General features: G+C 34.9%; 1 long non-coding RNA gene across 1 annotated transcript; it reads left to right on the forward strand.

The window, feature by feature from the left end:
* The first annotated feature begins 357 nt into the window (after nucleotides 1-357).
* On the forward strand, nucleotides 358-1,899 carry LOC127864787 (uncharacterized). Its single transcript, XR_008042284.1, has 3 exons — nucleotides 358-391; nucleotides 962-1,099; nucleotides 1,476-1,899. It is a non-coding gene; the product is annotated as an uncharacterized LOC127864787 (long non-coding RNA).
* The last annotated feature ends 22,703 nt before the right edge of the window (nucleotides 1,900-24,602 follow it).

Raw genomic sequence — 24,602 nt, forward strand, 5'->3', positions numbered from 1 at the left:
AAGATATAAACTTTTATTTATTTGATTAAAGACTAATTTCTTAAAACGTATATATGACAAACTTGATCTCAACTGCTAATATTTAACCCAAAAATATAAAATCAATGCATAAGCAAATAATATGCAGCCCATATGGGTTCCATACGGGTCCCATTTGGGCCGCCCAACAAAGGACAAAATCAGCTATCGTGCGCACATTTTTTGAAAATTCTGTTTTTGATATTGCTTTGTTTTCAATAATGTATATACTATGATTAATATGTAGTTATTTTCGTGAGATAATTTTAATTTAAATAATCGCGCAGAAAAATAGTAGTATTTAAATAATATGCGCATGCGCAGATGTTAATTCCGCCTCGCGAAAACATTCAAAACAAAAACACTCGAAACGGTAATTTGTTAAATTGTGATATTATACACGTAATTTTATATTTCTTTTAAAATCAGATATATATTGCTGATCACGCATTATTTATTTATCTGTTACTTCAATGAATGCCTGTGTGTTTAATAATTTGAACTGCAAATTATTAGATTTCTTATTCGCTTTGCCTTTGTCATGTATTTTCGCGACGTAAGTCGTTACGTACGATTGTCGCCATAGATCAATCTCTTTGTTAAACTGCTTAATTCAACTTGATTATGCCTAAAATTCAATACAAACTTTTTATAACAGACAGGCGCATGTCTGAAAAAATGGAACACTTAATTAGTAATCATGCTAATGCATGAGAATCTTACTCATCTCGTACATTGATAATATTAATTTAAACGTATTACATCAAAGACGTATACTATAATGTTTTTTTATAGGTCTTTGATTACTTGCACACAAGCCAAGGTTGTCTGCCTGTGGGCAAATTTTAATGATTATTTAAACACATATTTGCAGATTATTAAAACAGTCTGTGTATCAAGAAATAATTAAATTCATAATGTTTATTGTACAAATTTATTTCAGAAAATAAAATATTCACCACCGCCTCGTTTGCCAACATAGTCTTTACAAGGAATGTACAGCAGTGAATGACAGAGGCCGGTCACTCCCATTAAGTCCAGGCAGCTGAAGAGCCTTCCCAAAGACAGTTCATAGGACAAAGTAACTGATTTTTGTGCTTGAAACTTTAACTTAAAATAATTTTAGTTTTGGAATTACTGCTTATAAAATACCTGATAGTTAATTACATAAATAATTGATGTAAACAGATAATCTAATATAAAAAATATAAAATACACAGTCATTTAGTGATCTATAATAATACATACTTCTTTTAATAAAAGAAACAAATTGACGTTGACGGGCATATAGGTGTAAGTTGCTATAATCAGCCCTAGCTGTACAACAGCTGTTGGGACAAATCGGGCCCGCCACCATGATATCGTCACACATCCGATATAATTATATCCGACCCAGCTGTGATATATATTATTGTCAACATAATTTTAGGTACAGTTGTTTTTTACTCTGTCATCAGATGCAGTTACACAGATTTTAACGGTGTTGGAAACAATCAGAGATGAGAACAGGGAAATGAAGCGGATGCTGCAGCGGCTCTTGGCGAGGTCAGCTACTGATGACGAGCCAATGCAACTGCCAGAGAACATCAGTCTTCCAATTGGAACATTTGAGTAAATGGATGAGTTTGAAGAGCATCTTGGTGATGAAGCTACAATCCATCTTTTCTAGGACTGCTGCATAGTTCAAGCTTTTTTATCAAATATATTAAGCAATGTTGTAAATGTAATTGACAGTTTTTTCTCCATTGATCCTAAACCATTCCTTTAAGGCTCATCTTCTAAGAAAGCATACAATCTTTTTTTATCTGGAAATGAAACGGTATATATTCCTTTGCAAAAGAAGAAACAGCATTCCAGTTTTTGAAGGTTTTAAAAGACATATATATATCATGTGCAGTTACGAAAAACACTAGAATGTATGAAGATATCAAAGATAATAATGTGGACTTGTTCTCGAAAAAGGATTTGCCATTTATTTGAGTTTTGGATTTTTCTGCATGGTTTTTAATTTGTAGTTTATAAAATATTTGGTTTAGTCTCGCAAGTATGTTTTCTACGAATGTTCTTTGAGTACATGGTGTGTTATTTGTATTGGTTAAAGATTTAATATGCATGGGCAGAGCTCCAGATAAGGTTTTGTGAAATTCTTAAATTACTACCAGATTTTCAAAAAGAATTCTTAACTCTGAAATTTTATTCTTAACGTTACTACTAAGTTTTGGAAAATAATTCTTATTTTTTGTAAATGACCTAAAAATAAATAATAATGGTTATTTTCATGCAAAAAAAAATCAAAATAAACATACTAGCAACTTTATTTATACTAGTTCAACAGTGTCTTTTCAGTATTATACAATTTTATTTTTCAAAAACCTTCATATGCCCAAACTGTGCTCAGATTGCATGCCTTAGATGAATTTTTACATATTTCACAATTAAAATGGGTCTCCCCTTCAATCTTTTCAACGATTAGCCACGGGACTTGTCCCTTCCACTCGTTCAATGTTTTTTGTGTGTTTAAGTTTGGACCCATCGTGTCGCATTTTTGTTTAGCTTTTCCGACTGTGTCGGCAACTGAACATACAACATCATATAAGATCTTTTCTATAATGTCTTTCTAAACATTTAACTTTGGCTCACTTTGTGTACAATATGTTAAACCCGTGTTTTTGGAAAAAATGCGCTTTGTTAAACAAACCCGATAACCATTCTATAGTGTTTTTTCCAGGCCGTTTTAGCGTGGCGAATCGCCATGCCCCTTTTTTGTAGCGCCACGCTGCCCCATTCAAAGCCATTTAGCGCCACGCTGCCCTTTCCAAAGGCCGCCGCCCTGCCCTTTTATGAGAACCCGCTGTTTTCTGTCCATATTGATAACATCTTGACCAAATTTCTAAGCCGACTAGTATCAGATTATGACCTCCGAGGCAGCGCGTTTGTGAATTAGTCATGCGTGAATAACCCCATGTCAGTATCAATCGATATGTTATACCACTAATCGGTCGGTAATGTGTATTCCTCCACGATAAAATCGTGGACTGTTACTTCAGAGACTTTTGATGAAAATTTCGATGTTATCCTCGTGGCATTTCATACATAATTCAGTTATATCAAAACATATATTTTTACCCATAATGACATTTAAAAACACAAACAAATTAATTATTATTCGATATCGTCTAAAAGATAATTATTTATTGAATTAATTACTGAGACGTACACTAATTAAACAAAATGAGAATCGCGTATTAGGCGGACGTATAGACAAATTTACGTTGCTATGCGCACCTGTCGCTTACATCATTTGACATTTTGACAACATGGCGGACATACAGAATTAAATTGTGACTCGGCAAACATGGCAAATAACGTCGTTAACGATCGAATTAACGATGGAGATTATACATTCAGAAGGAATTAATGAAATGTCTGTGATAATCAACGATGCATAAACATGTTTTTGATAGCAACAACATACTTATTTGTAATCTACTCAGTGGGTGTATCACGATATTTCACGGAAACGAGTGCTTGCATATTGTTTGCGATCAGTTTACTCGCAATATTAGACATCTGCAAAGAGTATCGTTAGAAATGGGATAAGACAAACATGGTTTTATTTATATGTTAGTGGATCTTTGTATAATAAGATTCATATGCATACCGTAAAACGCTGTGTATAACGCGCATCTACTTTTTGAAGCAAAAAAATCGGGAAGTAAAATTTTTGGAGCAAAAAATCGGGGAAAAAATACTGTATCGTAGGAAAAAATCTCTTGACATGGCTGTTGTGGTGTATAATGCGCATCAAGTTTTTAAAATTACATTTTGGGGTAAAAAAAGTGCGCGTTATACACAGCGTTTTACGGTATATTGCTTTATTTTCCCCACGTTTTTCGGAGAAAAAGTGGGGATATTGTCGTGATGTGCGTCTGTCCGTCCGTCTTTCCGACCTGGCCACCTGCTCCTCCTACACTATTAGCACTAGAACCTTGAAACTTACATACATGGTAGCTATGAGCATATGTACGACGTTGACAGTGACGGAATTTTGATCTGACCCCTGGGTAAAAGTTATGGGGGTTGGGGCGGGCCGGGTCAGAGATTTTCAGTCATTTTTGTTATGTTATTTTGCATTAACTTCTTCATTTCCACCGTCAATCTCAACTATGCATGGCCCCATTACCAACCCTGGGGCGCCTCTGGGTCAAACATGTGGCGTGGGGATACGCGTCGGCCTCTGCCGCGCCATTTCTAGTAATTTCTATGTTTTCAAGTGTAGTTATACTTATATAAAACTGGTAAAATTCTGCAGTTTTATAAGTATATTACTTAAACGACATTGTTCACAAATGCACAAATCTCTGAACAAATCTCTTAAGGTAAATTATGCAATTTGCAGATTTGCTATACAGTATACCAGACACCTGTAAAATAAATTAATTTGGGTTCTTGTAATTTAATTGACAACAATAATAACATTGTACGCGAACACAATTATTACCTTAATCAGATTACAAATTTTATTTACACAAAGTGTTTGTATTACAACACATTTAAGAACGCTTATGGTACTCATTATGTTGAATATATGCATATGCTTTTAGAAACCGTCACCAACTGTTTCAATGTGTAACATTGTGAAAACATGTTTTTTATCTGTTTTTTGCGGATTTTAGAAATTTGATTGTTATAAATTCATTAAAAGCAATATTATTGCACATAACATATTATTTATTAATTAACTTTGGTAAAAGAATATACAAATACGACATGTAGGCAGACATTGCTGATCTCTACGAGATATTGCTGAACTCTACGGTAATCATGATAGTTTCCCGATATCACATACATATATCTAGATATGAATTCTGGGATCTGTTAAGATCCTTTCTTGAAAAACGGCTTCAGCTCAATTACTCAGTTGAATGAAACAAAAAGAGCTAATTTATTAAAAAGTGATCATTGAAAATGCGAAACTTTATATCATGGTTAATAAATTATAATGACTTGATAATGGTTTGATGGCTGGATTCAAGGTCTATATGATAAGTGTAATGAATAATACACAGCTGGTTTTAGCCCAATAAATTGAGATTTAATTATGCTATTATAATGGCACTTTGCATTGCACATGGTCTTTGTTTTGCTTTTCAAAATTACTGCAGTAAAAATATTGTTTCCGCTCAATAGCTTTACACATGAAATTATATTGTCTGTCTTAATTGTCAATGCATTATTGGTTCAAAATATTATCTATTGTTTAAGAATTATAGCTTTACATTTTCATTGAAAGGTACCGGTTTGTCACTTTAAATGACTTTGTAGTTTGAAATTCAAATTAAAAAGAAATGTCAGCATACAAAAGGCAGCCATAAGCGTATAAGCACATTGTTCTTCAATAGGTTTATCATAAAAAACAATCAGTGTTTCTTTGTTCCTGTCATTGATAAAACAAAGAAATGAACTTGGTGAGGGTTAATACGCCTAAAATAGACTAAACATGATATCCCTCCACAGTGAATTTCGTTCAGCTTAATCGTCATGCAAGCTCAAAAGAAGATATGTGATACCTATTGAAATGTTACTAAAATAGAAATAACTTTAATGTTACACATCATTTTGTTTAGTTTAAAATTACCAATTTATTCTGTGTACGTATGCTAGCCATGATATCTATTTTCTGCACTACTGTTAACTGGTATTGCAATAGGTTTTTAAAACAATGAATATATTTTGATAAAAAACAACATGAAAAACTAGAACACTTAAAGTTCTTGAGCATATATAAGTTGTTTTCCACCTGCGCCGTTTTAGTAATGCATTATTTGCAGTAAAAACTGAATTGTTACATGTATTCTTGTAAAATTGCAAATTTTAAGGTAGCGCACTTTTGGGATTTTTCCGCGCAGGTTCGAATCCTGCCGACAACGCATGCTTTTTGCGATGCGTTTTATTTCTTTTCTAACGTAATTTGATTTTATATAGCATATAAGTTATGTTTATTATTCCCACGTTTTTCGGAGAAAAAGTAGGGATATTGTGGTGATGTGCGTCTGTCCGTCCGTCCTGGCCACCTGCTCCTCCTACACTATTAGCACTGGAACCTTGAAACTTACAAACATGATAGCTATGAGCATATGTGCGACGGTGACAGTGACGGAATTTTGATCTGACCCCTGGGTCAAAAGTTATGGGGTAGGGGCGGGGCCGGGTCAGAGATTTTCACTCATTTTTTTTATGTTATTTTACATTAACTTCTTCATTTTTGCACCGATTTACTTTAAATTGATACTGAGCCTCTCTTATGACAATACGGTCAATCTCAACTATGCATGGCCCCATTACCAACCCTGGGGCGCCCCGGCCTCATAAGCCACGCCCACCCAAAATTGCCTTTTACTATAATTTCTTCATTTCTACACTGATTCACTTCGAATTGATACTGAACCTCTCTTATGACAATACGGTCAATCCCAGCTATGCATGGTCCCATTACCAACCCTAGGGCACCCCGCCCACATAGGCCACGCCCACATAGGCCACGCCCACCCAAAATTGCCTTTTACTATAATTTCTTCATTTCTACACCGATTCACTTCAAATTGATATTGAACCTCTCTTATGACAATACGGCCAATCTCAGCTATGCATGGCCCCATTACCAACCCTGGGGCGCCCCGCCCACAAAGGCCATGCCCACATGGGCCACGCCAACCTAAAATTGCCTTTTACTATAATTTCTTCATTTCTACACCGATTCACTTCAAATTGATACTGAACCTCTCTATGACAATACAGTTAATCTCAACTATGCATGGCCCCATTACCAACCCTGGGGCGCCCCACCCACATAGGCCACGCCCACCCAAAATTGCCTTTAACTATAATTTCTTCATTTCTACACCGATTCACTTCAAATTGATACTGAACCTCTTTTATGACAATACGGTCAATCTCAACTATGCATGGCCCAATAACCAACCCTGGGGCGCCCCGGCCACATAGGCCACGCCCACCCAAAATTGCCTTTTACTATAATTTCTTCATTTCTACACCAATTTACTTCAAATTGATACTGAACATCTCTTATGACAATACGGTCAATCTCAACTATGTATGGCCCCATAACCAACCCTGGGGCGCCCCGCCCATAATAGGCCACGCCCACCCAAAATTGCCTTTTACTACCATTTCTTCATTTCTACACCGATTCACTTCAATTTGATACTGAACCTCTCTTATTACAATACAGTCAATCTCAACTATGCATAGTCCCATTACCAACCCTAGGGCGCCCCGCCCACATAGTCAACGCCCAGCCAAAATTGCCTTTTACTATAATTTCTTCATTTCTACACCGATTCACTTCTAATTGAAACTGAACTTCTCTTATGACAATACGGTCAATCTCAACTATGCATGGCCCCATTACCAACCCTGGGGCGCCCCTGGGTCAAACATGCGGCGTGGGGATACGCGTCGGCCTCTGCTGCGCCATTTCTAGTTATGTTTGTCGTGCTGTACAGTGTTTTGAAACAGCTTGGAACTTAAATGTACATTGCAAGGTAAATATATTAATATAAATCATAGTAGGTTAAATACATCAATTACTATATACCATTTAATGTGCTTGTTTATATTTTATGTTTTTTTCCACAGCTGCATCTGATGCGATTACATGTTTCTCCCTTATTCAGGTATTCACGGAACGTTTTTGCCCTTTTTTGCCTAAACTGCGCGCTAAAATGCCCTTTTTGAAAGTAATGCGCCATGCCCCTTTGCCCTCCTGGGAAAAACACTATTCTATATAAGCACCGCAATGATCTTTAATACGTGAAAAGAACTCAATAAAAATCGATACGAACCGATGTAAAAATAATATTCGTAACTTGATTTTGTAATTCTTAATGGTATGACAAGATTTTAAAATAAATATGTAACAGACTTGAAAATAATTCGTAATTACGAAAATACGACCCTTATCTGGAGCTCTGCATGGGTATGCTTTGTAGTAATGTGTAGTACATCAGGAAAATACTTGAAGGTATTCTGTATATGTAATATATATTTAATATCAAAATAATAGAAGTCCTTAATTCTATAGTCGTATAACTGGTCGACATATATAATGTTATAGAAAAAGGTCTTATTGTTTGAAGTTATGTCTTTATTGTTCCATAAAATAGTTTTACTGTTGGTTTGGGTTTATAGATTATGAGTAACATTACTCAATGCGGATAGAACATTAGATAGAAACATGTTTTTGTTAGCAACTTCATGTATAATATTTTTGCTCATGTTACATTCAAAAAGTTAGGAATCACCATATTATTTTAGAATTTTCTGGTAGAATAGTTAACATGGGATCCTCCTGCTATGTATGTATGAATCCATGTATATGTGTGTAATACTTTATGTAAATAAAAGTTGAGAGTACTTTAATAAATGTTTAAGTCTTTTAACAAAAACCTTGTATTTCTTGCAGGATAATGCTATTAAGCTCTTAAACCCTTTGATATCAGTCTGTTCCAGTAAAAAGAAATAGATAAAACATTTATAAAAAAATGAAATTGGAAGTACATATACAAGAATCTTTTGTCTGATGTTCAATTTGAACAAACAGTATTTCATGTTTGCAGCCTACATATTATTTCTAACATAACCTGAATTTCCATTAATGCGTTGTCCAAAATTTTACAGGCTCTGTGTACCCATATTGAATACAATGCTACCAGTTTGTAGCCCAAATTTAGTACAATGCTGCCCGTATGTAGCCCATATTGAGTAAAAGGGCTACCCGTCTGTAGCCCATATTGAGTAAAAGGAATGCCCATGTTGGACCTATATGGGTCCCATGTGGGCACCTTTATGGGCCCCATGTGGGCTGCCAACATGGGACCCAGATGGGTAGTGCAACCGGGCTCCATATGGGCCCCATCTGGGCTGCCCCATATACTTTAATGGGGCAGCCCAGATGGGACCCATGTGGAGCCCGGTTGCACTTCCCATCTGGGTCCCATGTTGGCAGCCCACATGGGGCCCATATAGGTGCCCACATGGGACCCATATGGGTCCCATATAGATTGTTTGCTGGGAAAGTGCATATGTAAAATGAAGCGGACAATCTCCCTCGGATTCACAAAAGCAATCACTATTTTAGTAGACGATATTTATTACGTAAGACGTTTGCGTTTGCGTTATGTTTGTAGTTTTATGTCATAAACGTATTGTTTTTCATTATTGTTATATGAATATGGATTTTGATAACAAAAAAACTGAAGCTAACAAATTCAATACACACACGAAACTCAATAATCCATCACAGTATAAAATGCCAGACTGCCCGTCTCAATTACACCACACCAAACACTTTTTTATGGGATACCAAAGGGGTCGAAACTTTAACTTCTGCTCGAGCAGAAAAAAAATGCTGTTCGAGCAGCATTTAAATGCTGCTCGACCAGCAAAATGCTGCTCGAGCAGCAAATTTACTGCTCGACCAGCATTTTTTCTGCTCGTGCAGAAAAATCCTGCTCGACCAGCATTTATTTTTAGATTATGGCATTAGCCAATCAGAACTCTTGTTATATTTGCCTTTTGGTGTGAAACTGGTTTGTTTGGAAAAAATGGCTGCCGCCATGATGGTGCCTTTTTCACATCTTCTGCAAGTTTATGTGACGACCTGTTTAAAGTTTGACATTGACACGCGGTAAGTGCTTTATATTTTGGCTGCAAACTAGTCGATCAAAAAATTGTTGCCATTCGCTTAATAAGAAAATCGATCATAAATGTCTAACGGCTGTTAAAGGGGCCTTTTCACAGATTTTGGCATTTTTTAACTTATTCATTAAATGCTTTATATCGATAAATGTAAACATTGGATTTTAACAGCTCCAGTAAAAAATCAAGAATAAAATTTAAAAAAGGAAAAGAACATTGCCCGGTCGAGGTTTCGAACCAGTGACCCCTGGAGTCTTGCCAGAGTGCTGAAGTAAAAACGCCTTAGCCTACTGAGCTATTCCGCCGAGTATACCTATTTGACGTATTTTATACCTTATATAAGCAATCCTCGTAGTTTCACAAAATTTAACGACAAAAACAGAACTCTCCAAATTATTCAATCGTTTCGCGTTGCAACGCTTTATAATTTTTAGGTTTTAAAATCGTCAAAAGATGCATATAATGGCTATATTAGACCATGGTAAATGTTCAGTATTACTGTTTCCTCACAAATATCATAACTAAAACGAAAATTTGCGAATCTGAAACAACTTTTTTCAATTTTGTCAATTTACCAAAGCGTGAAAAGATCCCTTTAAAACTTTTGCGACGCTGACTGATAAGAATTGCTCAATGGGTGCGCAAGTGTAGGTTCTCTGTTTCTATCGATTTACTTTCTTAATGATTCTTAATAATTGCTTCCGTCACAGGTGCCGATTGCCTGTGATTGTGCCTTTCTGGTTAACATTGTTTACGTTTCTCGTTCTCCCCATACATGTATATTTGCTGTCCTAACTTTTACCATTATCCAAAATATCATGTCTGTTAACCAGTTCTCAGTGCCCCAGATAAGCTGGGTATCTGCGTCTTTCACCCTATTAAAATGTTTAAAAATGCAAAGAAATACAATATCATGAGTATTGAAAACGCAACCAATTTGACTTTTACGCAAATTCGTCAAATTAACGATACAAAACTTCTATTAAAAATGATTTGCTCATTTTAGGTATTTTCTCTTTGGAATTATTATCGTAACGCGGTGACGCTTACATTCAGCAAGCTCAGCAAACGGTCATAGTTATTCAAACGCTATGCATTTTCAATCTGACCTAATTCGTCGCTCATTGTGCATGTATTTGTAAAGCGTCTGTACTTTCAGTTTCTATTACGATGCGAAATAAAAATAGCTAAGAGAGGTCGAAAGACGTCCGAGAATTTTGCGCCAAAATGTCAGCCGATCGCAAACTTTTTTGAATCAAGAAAGCAAGAGCCAATAAGTGCCGAATCATTCGTGTTATCCATTTTGTTAGAAACTGTGTATACAGCAGTTGAGTTGACATCCAAAAAAATGATGGAAAGTCTGTGACTTAACAAACCTGTCAAAAGTATAAAAAAGGCATGTCATTGGTTAGAAATTGTCGACATTTTTTAAAGTTTATATCATGGACAGTTTCAAGGATTAAAGATATTAGGAAACATCAGTTTATTAAAATTTATGATGATAGTTTACAGTTCTATTGAATCAATACAAGTGTGCAGCGTCAACGGAAGTAAATCAGCAATTTTTAAGGTATGCATTTTTATTACTCATTTCACTCTATATGAAGAATGAAATCACCCTATTTTTCAAAATCAATTGTTGAAAACCCTATTTCCCAAATTATTATCTGGGGCACTGAGTTCTCGAGGACTTTTCTCAATTTCAATGTAAATTATTTTTCACCGAGGCCAATTAGCTTGTTCAAAGCTAACAACAGGTAAAATGTGAGTTGTGTCTAAATTACAAGTTGTTTAATTTTTCATAATTGAAATGTTTACAATTTACTATTTATTGAATAACTTGGCAGTGGATAATTAAGTTCTGGGATGTTATTTTCAGCTCTGAACTGCGAAAAAATTGCATAATAATAACATTGGTGGCACTATAATGAGTTACTTTTCATCTGTCCTTCCATTTAAATGTCCCTAAAGCAGACTTCCCAAACTTTGCAGAAAGAGTTTAGGCATTGTATTACACACTCATTTTAACCATGGCATGCTATTGTACAACATGTCTTGACGGAAATAATTTCGATAAAAAATATTTGCAGGAAATAATTTTTCCATTGCGAATCGTTTGTATCTTTTTATCTTTATTCTGAAATGCCCCTCTTAAGAATAATGTCATGTATAGCTGGTTTAGAATTAAGGATGATGATATGTCCTAACAGCATTTTGTCATGTCATTTACTGTACTTCTTAACCTACATGTATTTGAATATTCAGTCCCCATATAACTACGCCCATATGTTGTGGACATTTTCATACAAGAATACAAACAGGAATATGTATTGGAGTTTGCTGTTTAAATTGACAGTCAATCGGAGGGCAACAGGTTTATATTTAACCAGATGTGAGGAACTAAACGCAATTTGCAGGGAAAAAAATATATCCCTTTATACCACTTAAGTATATTTGCATCACAGGAGCTCTGGTGTCGTGAGGTTGAGGAAACTAGTGTTGAATCTAAAACATTAAGCATCATGAACTCAAAAGTGAGAAGCCAAGTCAGACACCGCTAAATGTAAAAAAATCTGTCAGATGTTTGGTCTGACAGGCTAGGAAATTCTGTCAGACTGAAGGATAATTTTTGGATTCTACTTATTAGCATACCTGATAATAGCATATTTATGTTATTAGCATATAGAATGTCAAAGCACAGATTAATTCTTATATTTTAATGTATTTTTCTTCTATTAATAGCATAATTTTTAACTCCAATATTCAGAATTCACTTAAAGTCTTTATAGCATAGAACATTCTCAGAATGCCAAGAAAATATGCTTTAAATCTGCTAAAATATGCTCAAATTCAAATGCAAATACCTTAGAATACAATTCCATTTGATAAATAGTTGTCTTAAACATCAATCATATACAATGTTCAGGCTTTTTCCGCCCTATGCCACGGGTCCGAAATTCGGCCCCATTCCCAATGCAAATCTGGTTGTTTTTTTCCCAATTGAAAAAAAATTCCCAATTCAAAAAAAACAACAAAAAAAAAACATTTTTTTTTTTTTTTTTTTACCTTAAAATATATAAGTTAACCTGATCTGGTGTAGAAAATAGAGAGTGTTGCATAATTAAATTATCTGTTGCCTTGAATTTCTTTTAAAAACTGTAAAATATATTAATGATTATTTAAGACTTTCCTTATTTTCCTCAAAATCCGGCGCTTCGCACGATTTTTTTCACCTCAAAAAAGGCCAGGCCTTTTCCCCAAATTCAGATTAAAAAACCTGCACTTATCTCACATGTCCATAATACTTTGTAAAATTTTAATTATAAGTTATCAAAATAGTCGTTATTTACCAGTTAACAGCTTCTTTGAAATACAAGAAACACTATTTACATGCGAAAATTTTTCCCAATTTAGCCAATTTTGCGAATATTTTTTTTCCCAAAATGGGGGTTTTCACGACGCGAAATTCCCAAAATTCCAGTGTGGCATATTCCCAAAATGGAGCGGAAAAAGCCTGATGTTGCATTTAAATTTCACTTTGACGATCAATTATTAACAGATTTGACTTATTGTATGCCCCCAGTTGCTATATTTATGCTAAAATGTGTGTTCCTGTTAATAGCATATTCCTGTTATTAGCATAATTTTTGCTGACATGGTATGCTAAGAACAGGAATCCACTGTAGCAACATATTAATCAGGTATTATGGTTTGAATCCGTGAACTATTATTTTTAATGGTGAAAGAAAATCTGCATTGCGCGTTTTCAAAAATTCCTAATCAAGCTTGGTAAAAGAACACACAGAATAGCAAATTTATTACAGCGCCAATTTCCGGGTAAAATGATTGATTTTTTTTATATTCCGTAAAGACAAATGCCGCATCATATCCTATGGGTGATTTAAAAAATAATGAAGCCTAAATAAAACATGCATTTATTTTTTTACCATTAACTAGATTAAGCATGTTTGAGTTCTTTTTCTATCTTACAGAAGCGTTTCCATGTGATTAACTTAAATGTGAAAATTCTTCTCAATAACTTGCTTTGTTAACAAAATATATTGAACAATATCCTTAAAATTGCCCCAAGTGTACTGGTTTTGCGTGACATTTTTTGTAAAAGGCAATTTTCAATTCTATATTTCAATAAGACTTTCAGAAATATAAGGTATTGCCAGATTTGTTTGTTTTGGATTAAGCTTCAACACCTTATTTCGGAGGCATTTTTTCTGTATTATATATGACTAAGTTTCACAAAGTTAAAGCAGGTTTTCATCCGGGGATTCGAGAAAATATCATAACACACTCTATTTAAAAGGTTGATTCTAATTAGTTTGTATTATACATCAGCGGGTCGACTAGAGCCAATCAAAAGACTTGCTGGAGTCTTCAAGCCTCATTCGGTTAAACTCAGCGTTCATTGCTACACTTTTGACTCATACACAAGATGGTTTGTGCTTATCGTGATTCGCGTATGCGGTAATGGATACAGTTCAGCAATGCGTCCGAGTGGACGCACATATTTCAAAACGATGCGTCTATTTCGATATTTGTGCATCATAGACGCGAGACGCACATGTAGATTATACCCTGGAATAACTTTATCAACAAAAGGTTACCAGACAACAACTTTTGAATGACCCACGTACATTTGTTCAAAACATAATAAATTAAAAATTAATATTTATTATAATGTGATACATTGTAATGGTTTAATTATACTCTTAGCATTGAAGTGCAATTTTATGCCTGGGACTTCCAAAATTTAATGCTTACAAATGGCTAACATGAGGAGGCTGAACTCAAAGGTCAAAGTCGCACTTACAGGTCAATAGTCAAATATGGCTATTAACAGGTTGTGTTTGACATAAGCGTAGTTTTGAGACAAAAGTGGAATGTGGGGGCAACTGTGCCTTATGAACATGTCTTTTTTTTTAGGTCTATCATATTTTTCTTTTACTAAGTTCATGCCTTCTATCAGGTAAATTTGTGTCCGTGAACTCATATGAGCTCTTAAGGGCCATCATGGCCCGCTTGTTATGTTAAATAGCTACTTTATTTCAAAAATCTGTAAAATTGATAATTTTTAAATGTGTGAAAACAACACAGACTTCAATTGGTATTAGTCTAATTAAGTCTACAACAAACATTTGACATTTTGCAATACATGTATAGCAAAACCATAATTTATATTTAATGAAATTTTATATAATACAGTTCAGAAAATGTCAATATGTGTGTCACACAAATAATAGAACATACATTATGCCACAGTGGATGATTGGTGTTTGAGACGCAGTTCGTAGTTTGGAAGACCCGCAAAAGCAACTCACAAAGTGTTGATTATTTTAGTGTTTATTTTCATAAAGTACTCAAATAACAGCAATAATAACAATTATCTTTAGATAACACAGTTCTGACACACAGTATTAATTGTTTAGTTAAATTAATGTTTGTTTAGAAGCAATGTTTTCTTGTTACGTTTAATGCAATTTATATATGTATCACAGAATAACACAAAGTCAAGTAAACAAGGACTTGACACATTTTTATGCCCCGCCAAAGGCGGAGGGATATAGTTTTGGTGTTGTCTGTAAGTCTGTCATCTGTTAGTCCGTCCATCACAAACTTTTCAGGTCTTTATCTCAGAAACTATAATTATAAGATTGCATCATGAAACTTAATGAATTTATAGATATCAATGAGGAGAAGTGCCGTGCAGAAGAACCATAACCCTACACTTTCTTAAATAAGGTTTATTGCTCTTTGTTGTTTTTGTATGATGTAACTTTTCAGGGCTATATCTCAGACACGATACAAGATTTCAACATGAAACTTCATGGATGTATGGATATTAATGAGGAGAAGTGCCATTCACAAGAACCATAACCCTTTACTTTCTTAAATGAGAGTTATTGCCATTTGTTGTTTTTGTATGATGTAACTTTTCAGGGCTATATCTCAGATATGATACAAGTTTTCAACATGAAACTTCATGGGCGTATAGATATTAATAAGGAGAAGCTCCATGCACAAGAACCATACCCCTACACTTTCTTAAATAAGAGATATTGCCCTTTGTTTTTTTGTATGATGTAACTACAAAAAAGTAAGAAAAGGCACAACCCAACAAATAAGCTTTCTTTTAGTTATTCACCCATCAATAAACAAAATTTATTTGGTGGGGGATATCAATTAAACGAATTTTCTTGTTGTTTATAATATAAAAGTGACGACTTCATATAAAATTTATTTATCAAAATGAAGACTTGCCCTAAATTAGTTGTTTGCAAATAAGAATTTTCCCCAAAAATCTTTATATAATTTAAAGTGAGGACTTAAGACACACAATTCATTTGATGAAAATAAAGACTTGTCCTACAATTTTTTTTTTTGAAAATAATAATTTTCTCAAATAAATGTGAGAACTTGATACACAATTCATTTGATCAAAATAATACTTTTCCTTCAATTACAATGTAGTTTTTTTTGTTAAATAAGATTTTTCTCAAAAACATTCTAATCAATCAAAATGAGGACTTTACACAGAACTTATTTTATTATAAAAGTGAGGACTTGACATACATATTGATTTATCATAAAAGTGAGGACTTAATGCACACTTCTTTTTATCAAAATGATGATTTCCCCTTTAATTAGTTTTTTTCAAAAGAGATCTTTCTTAAAAAAAGTATTTGAAATCAAAATGGGGACTTTACACAAAACTTATTTTATTATAAAAGTAAGGACTTGACACACATATTGATTTATCATAAAAGTGAGGACTTAATGCACACTTCTTTTTATCAAAATGATGACTTGCCCTTCAATTAGGTTTTTTGAAAATAAAAACTTTCTCAAAAAAATTATTTGCAATCAAAATGAGGACTGTACACAAAACTTATTTTATTATAAAAGTGAGGACTTGACATACAATTGATTTATCATAAAAGTGAGGACTTGATACACACTTCATTTTATCAAAATGATGACTCCAGTTTTTTAAAATAAGAACTTTCTCAAAAAAAATCTTATCAATCAAAATGAGGACTTTACACAAAACTTATTTTATTATAAAAGTGAGGACTTGACATACAATTGATTTATCATAAAAGTGAGGACTTCATACACAATTCATTTTATCAAAATGATGACTTGCCCTTCAAATAGGGTTTTTGAAAATAAGAATTAACCTCCAAAAACTCTTTATTTCATCAAAATGAGGACTTAACATACAATTCTTGGCAAGCATGTCTTATGAATCATTTCCTGAATACAATAATTAGATGGACACTGGACAGTTATGTAGATTGATGTTGTGATTAAACATGGCTTTCGATTTTGTGATGCAGGCGATCATGCCAATGATTCACCATTAGAAGACATGACGGTAACAGTGGTCCAGAACTTGGCTCAACCAGAGTTCCACCAACATTGCAACATGCACACAACCAGCAAAACATACCAAGGTACTTGGGAGAGAAAATATTTGGTGCTCATATTCAACCATTCTTGTAAAACTTCAACGCGGACAAGTTTATGGAAGTTGTGACAAAGGATTGCTCTCTTTCTTGTGAAACAGCTGGTAAGGCTGGTGATGCCCCATTGCACTAGAAGACATTAATTTTTAGCTTGACTATTGTATATGAAATATATATAGTGGAGCTATCCTACTTAGCCCAGGATCGGCTTCCCGTAAGCGTAAGCATGCAAATGTTAAAGTTTGCGTACTACCCCAAATATTTCCTATGTCCCTTGACAAATTTCTTAAATATTTTGCATACTTCTTTACCAACATGACCCCAACTTACAAACAAGAGCAGACAACTGTATCAATCATTTTGTAAGAATAATGGCCTTTTTTCCACTAAGAATATGCATATTATTAATAACTCTATGTAAAAGTTTGCGAACCACCCCAAATATTTCCTATGTCCCTTGACATATTGCTTTAATATTGTGCATACTTCTTTACCAACATGACTCAAATTTGACCCTGCCTTGGGGGGTCAAAAAATTGAAAATTTGCTTATTATATAAGGCCTATTTTGTGAAAACTTAAAAAATCTTTACATCCATAACCATTGGGCCTAGGGCTACCAAATTTGGTATGTAGTGACATCTAATAGTCCTCTACCAAGCTTGTTCAAATTATGCCCCTGCGGTCAAATTTGACCCTGCCCCGGGGGTGTCAAAAATCGAAAATTTGCTTATATAAGGCCTATTTTGTGCAAACTTTAAAAATCTTCTTGTCCTAACCGTATGGCATAGGACTACCAAATTTGGTATGTAATGACATCTTATGGTCCTCTACCAAGTTTGTTCAAATTAAGCCCCTGAGATCAAATTTGACCGTTCCCCAGGGGTCACAAAATTGAACATATGCTTATATTGGGCCCATTTTGTGCAAACTATAAAAATCTTCTTGTCCATAAGCATGGGGCCTATTTCTACTAAATTCGGTAGGTAGTGACATATAATAGTTCTCTACCTAGTTTGTTGAAATTATGCCCCTGGGAACAAATTTGACCTTGCTCCAGGGGTCACAAAAATGAACATATGCTTAAATAAGACCTATTGTGTGCAAACTTTAAAAATCTTCTTGTTCTTAATTATAGAGCCTAGGGCTACTAAATTTGGTATGTAGTGATATCTAATAGTCCTCTACCAAATTTGTTCAAATTATTTCCCTGGGCTTAAATTTGACCCGGCCCCGGGGGTCACAAAACTGAACATATGACGTTTACCAGTGGAGATTACTGCGGCCGTTTGGCTGTGACCAACAACAACATCAACATCTTGTAAACATGAGATAAAACCCTGTAATTTAGTGCCATTTTAGGTCAGATGGTGACTGCTTACAAAGGCATTGAAGTAAGAACATGTGTTATGAATGTTTTTCTTACAAACTGAAAAAAGTCGGGTTTTATTTAAATATGTTGAAAGTGACCATATATCCGGATGAAATATTTTGGATGACATGTTAATTTCATGTCTTTTTTTGTAGTGTTAAAACCAGTTTAATAATATATTATTGATTTTAAAAACACAACTTCCATGAACATAATTATTTCAAGAAAAGTCAATATATGATACTGCACGGTAAACTCAAACTTTGTATCCAAGAGAAGGTGTTGAAATTAATGAAGTGCAATGTTCTTAACTATCATATATGCTGCTTTTTAATAACTAATGATTCATTGTTCCATTTGTGAATCGTGTTTCATGAATTGTGGATATGATTGTCAATTGCTCAACAATCCATATATATTTCTGACCATTTTATAATTTTCTTAATATAAGTTATGAATTGATCTTAGAAGTCAAATGTATTACTTTATTAAAAACATTTATAAATATAAAGAAATAATCTTTAGATTATCATAATATTCTCAGGCCTGTTGGTCTAAGGGATGTGTGGGTTGATGAGCAATTTCTCCTTTTATCACAATTATTTCTACCCTACCTGATCATTTCCTTCATATTCCATTTTAATTTAATTGACATCTGCAACCTCTTTCAAATTGGGAAAGTCCAAAATGTGTCGTTTGGTAAAGGTTGAAGGCATTTTGATTCCTATGGGTCTTGAGAATCTGTTTCAAATCAAATGCGTAGATTTGATCGTCAGCGTCTAAAAATATGTGAAATAGAAAGAACGACAATATCTTTTGGAGAAATAAATGTACCTACGTTATAAGCAAAGGACCTGTGCAACAATTCCCGGGCTTTTAAGTCTGTTTAGTTAACATGGTAGTAACTTTTTCCATTTATAAAAATGCTCACCCTTCCAACTTTAAACCCCCAGTGGGACGAGGGATAGAAAGAGAAAGTCACATGCTTGAGTACATTTCAACCCATGCGCATTGCACGTTTTTTTTTCGCAAAGAAAAAACAGTGGAGCCATACAGGGCCATCATGGCCCTCTTGTTTTGAATATACAGTTATTATATATGACTTATTACTTATTAAAGATCTTTGCTAAAAGAATATACAAACAAGACTTAATATCTCGGCTATCAAAACTGATTTATATAGTTATCATTATAGTATTCAGATATTACATACTGATATCCATACACAAATTCTGGCATTCATTTATTTTCATTGTCTTGACACTTTTTTCCAACAAATAACCACTTACTGTTAGATCAGCAATATTCGGACAGGTAAACTCTATCTAAAACCATGGTAAAGTCTAACCCCATTATTGCAGTTTATGGTTTATGTATAAATATGTGAAGTACATGTATGATTATAAAATTAAGAAATTTAGAAGCACAAGATAATGTATCACTTGTGACCAACTCAATAGCTTTACAATAATTTTGCAAAACAGAAATGTACATGGAGTATAAAATTTAACTTAGATTGATTGGAATGTGAAATTTATTTTTAAAAGCTGAATAACAGATCTATTAACACATTTCTCTCTGACAATACTAATGGCACAAACTTGGCATTGCTTATTTGATGACTTGAATTGATAACACTCTTAAATAATTATAATGGACATGCTATGCCTTAAAAATGTTCTTTGGTCCAATTATGACATTTAAAAATTATTCAGTACCCATGCTTCAATAGCTCGTATAATCAGATTACCCTACCCATTGAATACCTGAACATTGTAATATATTTATAAGATATAATCGCTTCGCAAATTTCTTTGTGTGAGTGTAGTGTCAGGCAATTTGAAAAAGATCTACAATATATTGAATTTCTTTCATATCATACCTGTCAAATCACTCGAAGCCTTTGACTAGTAATGGCTGCAATATGAGAACCATAGCTGAAACTTTCAATTTAAAATCCACTGGTGATCAGCAATTTAACGAACTTGTTCGAACATTTGGCCATTATTGAGGAGGGCATATATTAGTCACACCTTACCTCTAATTCTGAGTTCTTGTGTGTGTATGTGTGTGAGTATTCTGTATGAAATTAGTATCATCTCTGTAATTTGTGCATTCCTAGAAGGATTTCAATGTCATTTCATATTTATGCCCCCCTTCGAAGATGAGGGGGTATATTGCTTTGCACATGTCGGTTGGTCGGTCGGTCTGTCGGTCGGTCGGTCCGTCCACCAGGTGGTTTCCGGATGATAACTCAAGAATGCTTAGGCCTAGGATCATGAAACTTCATAGGTACATTGATCATGACTTGCAGATGACCCCTAGTGATTTTGAGGTCACTAGGTCAAAGGTCAAGGTCACTGTGATCCGAAATAGTAAAATGGTTTCCGGATGATAATTCAAGAACGCTTATGCCTAAGGATCATGAAACTTGATAGGTAGATTGATCATGACTCGCAGATGACCCCTATTGATTTTCAGGTCACTAGGTCAAAGGTCAAGGTCACAGTGTCCCGAAATAGTCAAATGGTTTCCGGATGATAACTCAAGAATGCTTATGCCTAGGATTATGAAACTTGATAGGTACATTGATCGTGACTCGCAGATGACCCCTATAGATTTTGAGGTCACTGGGTCAAAGGTCAAGGTCACTGTGACCCGAAATAGTAAAATGGTTTCCGGATGATAACTCAAACGCTTATGCCTAGGATCATGAAACTTGATAGGTAGATTGATCATGACTCGCAGATGACCCCTATTGATTTTCAGGTCACTAGGTCAAAGGTCACGGTCACTGACCCGAAATAGTAAAATGGTTTCCGGATGATAACTCAAGAACGCTTATGCCTAGGATCATGAAACTTCATAGGTAGATTGATCATGACTCGCAGATGACCCCTATTGATTTTCAGGTCACTAGGTCAAAGGTCACGGTCACAGTGACCCGAAATAGTAAAATGGTTTCCGGATGATAACTCAAGAACGCTTATGCCTAGGATCATGAAACTTCATAGGTAGATTGATCATGACTCGCAGATGACCCCTATTGATTTTCAGGTCACTAGGTCAAAGGTCACGGTCACAGTGACCCGAAATAGTAAAATGGTTTCCGGATGATAACTCAAGAACGCTTATGCCTAGGATCATGAAACTTCATAGGTAGATTGATCATGACTCGCAGATGACCCCTATTGATTTTGAGGTCACTCGGTCAAAGGTCAAGTCACGGTGACCCGAAAAAGTAAAATGGTTTCCGGATAATAACTCAAGAACGCTTATGCCTAGGATCATGAAACTTGATAGGTACATTGATCATGACTGGCAGATTACAACTATTGATTTTGAGGTCACTAGGTCAAAGGTCAAGGTCACAGTGACTCAAAATAGTAAAATGGTTTCCCAATGATAACTCAAGAAAGCTTATGGCTAGGATCATGAAACTTCATAGGTACATTGATCATGACTCGCAGATGACCCCTATTGATATTCAGGTCACTAGGTCAAAGGTCAAGGTCAAAGTGATAAAAAACATTTTTACAAAATGGCTGTCACTACAACTGAGAGCCCATATTTTATATTTGCCTGACTACAGTACAGACACAGTGTACTTAAACAAAAAAGCCCGTCAGCAGTGTTCTTTTTTCTCGATGGTTGACACTTCCCGGGAGATGGACACGCTACTTACCGCGTTGTTTGGCCGTCATTCACCTTGTTTCGCGATGAAAAGGAGTCTGCAACATGGGAATAGGAAATATGCATTCCGCAAACTAGGATACATTGTAAATAACCGAAATAATAAATATTCAGCCGATGGGGAAATGGCAAAAAATGACTTCGCAAACTGGAAATCTGAAATTCAAAATTCAGCAATCCGGTACAAAGATAGCGACGATCACAGCTTCATTGCTTTATTTGTCCGTTTCACTGATTTTAGATTTTTAACTGTGTAGAGGTTAAACCACTTTCGACAGCTAATTGGTGTTTATCTGTTGTGTAATGTCAATAAAGTTGTGAAAAACTAAAGAGTCAGTGTTTATTACATGTATTCCCTATCAGAGCTGTATGTGTAAGAAAAATAAATGAAATTATGAAGATGATTTATATACATGCTAACGCAGTGTAACTGTTAACAGATATTCATTTTCATTTTTACCCGTTACGGTTATCAGAAAGTCCCCAGGAAGCACTTTTTTTTCATAATTTGTATGACACAATAAAACATTTTTTGTACATGATCGTATTGCATTTAATCTAAATAAAATTTGCTCGTCCAATGAAAGTTGTGTCCCATAATGCATTGTACTCTTTACACTTCTGATGAATGGTGTAGGCCTCAGATTTTGGCTCTTTGAGAAAAAAAACTGTTGAAAACATGCCCCCGGGGTAAATTTTGGCCATGCCCCATTAGCCAGGTGAGTGATAAAGGGCATTTTTTCAATCTTGTCTAAAAAAATTCGTAAGTATAACAATGTTTCATTATAAATTTCTGCTTGAAAAGAGAGAATATGTATTGCTTAAATAAGGTTTATAGTAAATTAAAAACAGCGTTATTACATGTATACATGTACCCCTTTAAGCTACTGTAATCCTTTAGTTCAGAAACATTTCAAACAGCTTTATGGGGAAAAAAATAATGTTCTATGGTCCAACCAGTTTGTATAATGTTTTAAAACTATTCAATATTCCCCACAGGATTTTGAATAGCTCAACAAATGAGATATTTGACACCTAAAGAAGATTTTTTTGTGTGAAATAGACATGCTCAAATATCCACAAGCATTTTTTATGCTCCCCCAAAATTTATTTTGGGGGGGAGCCTATTGTCGCCGCTTCTTCTGTTCGTCTGTGTGTCCGTCCGTGCACAATTTTTGTCCGGGCTATTTCTCAGCAACTCATGACTGGAATTCAATGAAACTTTATGGGAAGTTTCACTACCAAGAGGAGATGTGCATATTTTCAGCGGGTTCTGGTCGGATGATTTTTCACAGAGTTATGGCCCTTTGAAATTTTCCATTAACTGTACATATAGTGCAATTCTTGTCCGGGCTATTTCTCAGCAACTATTGACCGGAATTCAATGAAACTTTATGGGAAGCTTCACTACCAAGAAGAGATGTGCTTATTATTAGCGGGGTCTGGTCGGATGTATATTCACAGAGTTATGGCCCTTGGAAATTTTCTATAAAGCAATTATTGTCCCCCCAACTACTGTGCCCTCAAGACGTTTCCTTTTATCTGAATATATAGTGCAATATTGTGACAAAAAAACCTTTGGGGAGCATTGATCACCGGTCTCCGACGGTTTCTTGTTTTATTATGTTTCCTTTAAGCTGAATGATGTTCAATATGATATTTAAGCAGATTAGCCAATGGTTTATTTAACCCATTCCAATAAGAATTGGAAACTTATCAACATTTTATTTGTATAACTTTATGTGCAATTTGCATGTCAGATTTTTGTGAATTAGTAGCTTTGATATTGCATTTGTTTAATTACTGTAATTTAAATCATACTTGCAAAACCTTTAAAATCAATGCTATTAAGTTTCTATATATGAAGAAGACGACGCAGAAGAAGAGGACAAGGATGCATTCTACATGTACGACGCCTTCAAAGTGTTTCAAAGGACATCCCCCAACACGACATGCTGATGTTGCTCGGCGACTTCAATGCTAAGGTTTGCTGCGACAACAAAGACAAAAAGAGGACCATGGGAAGACATGGAGTGGATGTGATCACCAACAACGGGGAGAGACTAGTCAATTCTGCCAACAGAACGACTTGGTCATAGGAGGGACCCTGTCTGCGCACAAGGAGATCCACAAACTTACATGGACATCACCAGACAGCAGGACCCAGAACCAGATCGACCACATCATCATCACCTACACAAGGTCGATATATCGTATTAAATATATCATGCGTCGCCGCGACTGTCAAGAAAAATATTGTGCGTCGCCGCGACTTTTAAGAAAAATATCGTGTGTCGCCGCGACTGTCAAGAAAAATAT

Source organism: Dreissena polymorpha, chromosome 1 (assembly GCF_020536995.1).
Source record: "Dreissena polymorpha isolate Duluth1 chromosome 1, UMN_Dpol_1.0, whole genome shotgun sequence".
In the NCBI taxonomy this organism is placed as follows: domain Eukaryota; kingdom Metazoa; phylum Mollusca; class Bivalvia; order Myida; family Dreissenidae; genus Dreissena; species Dreissena polymorpha.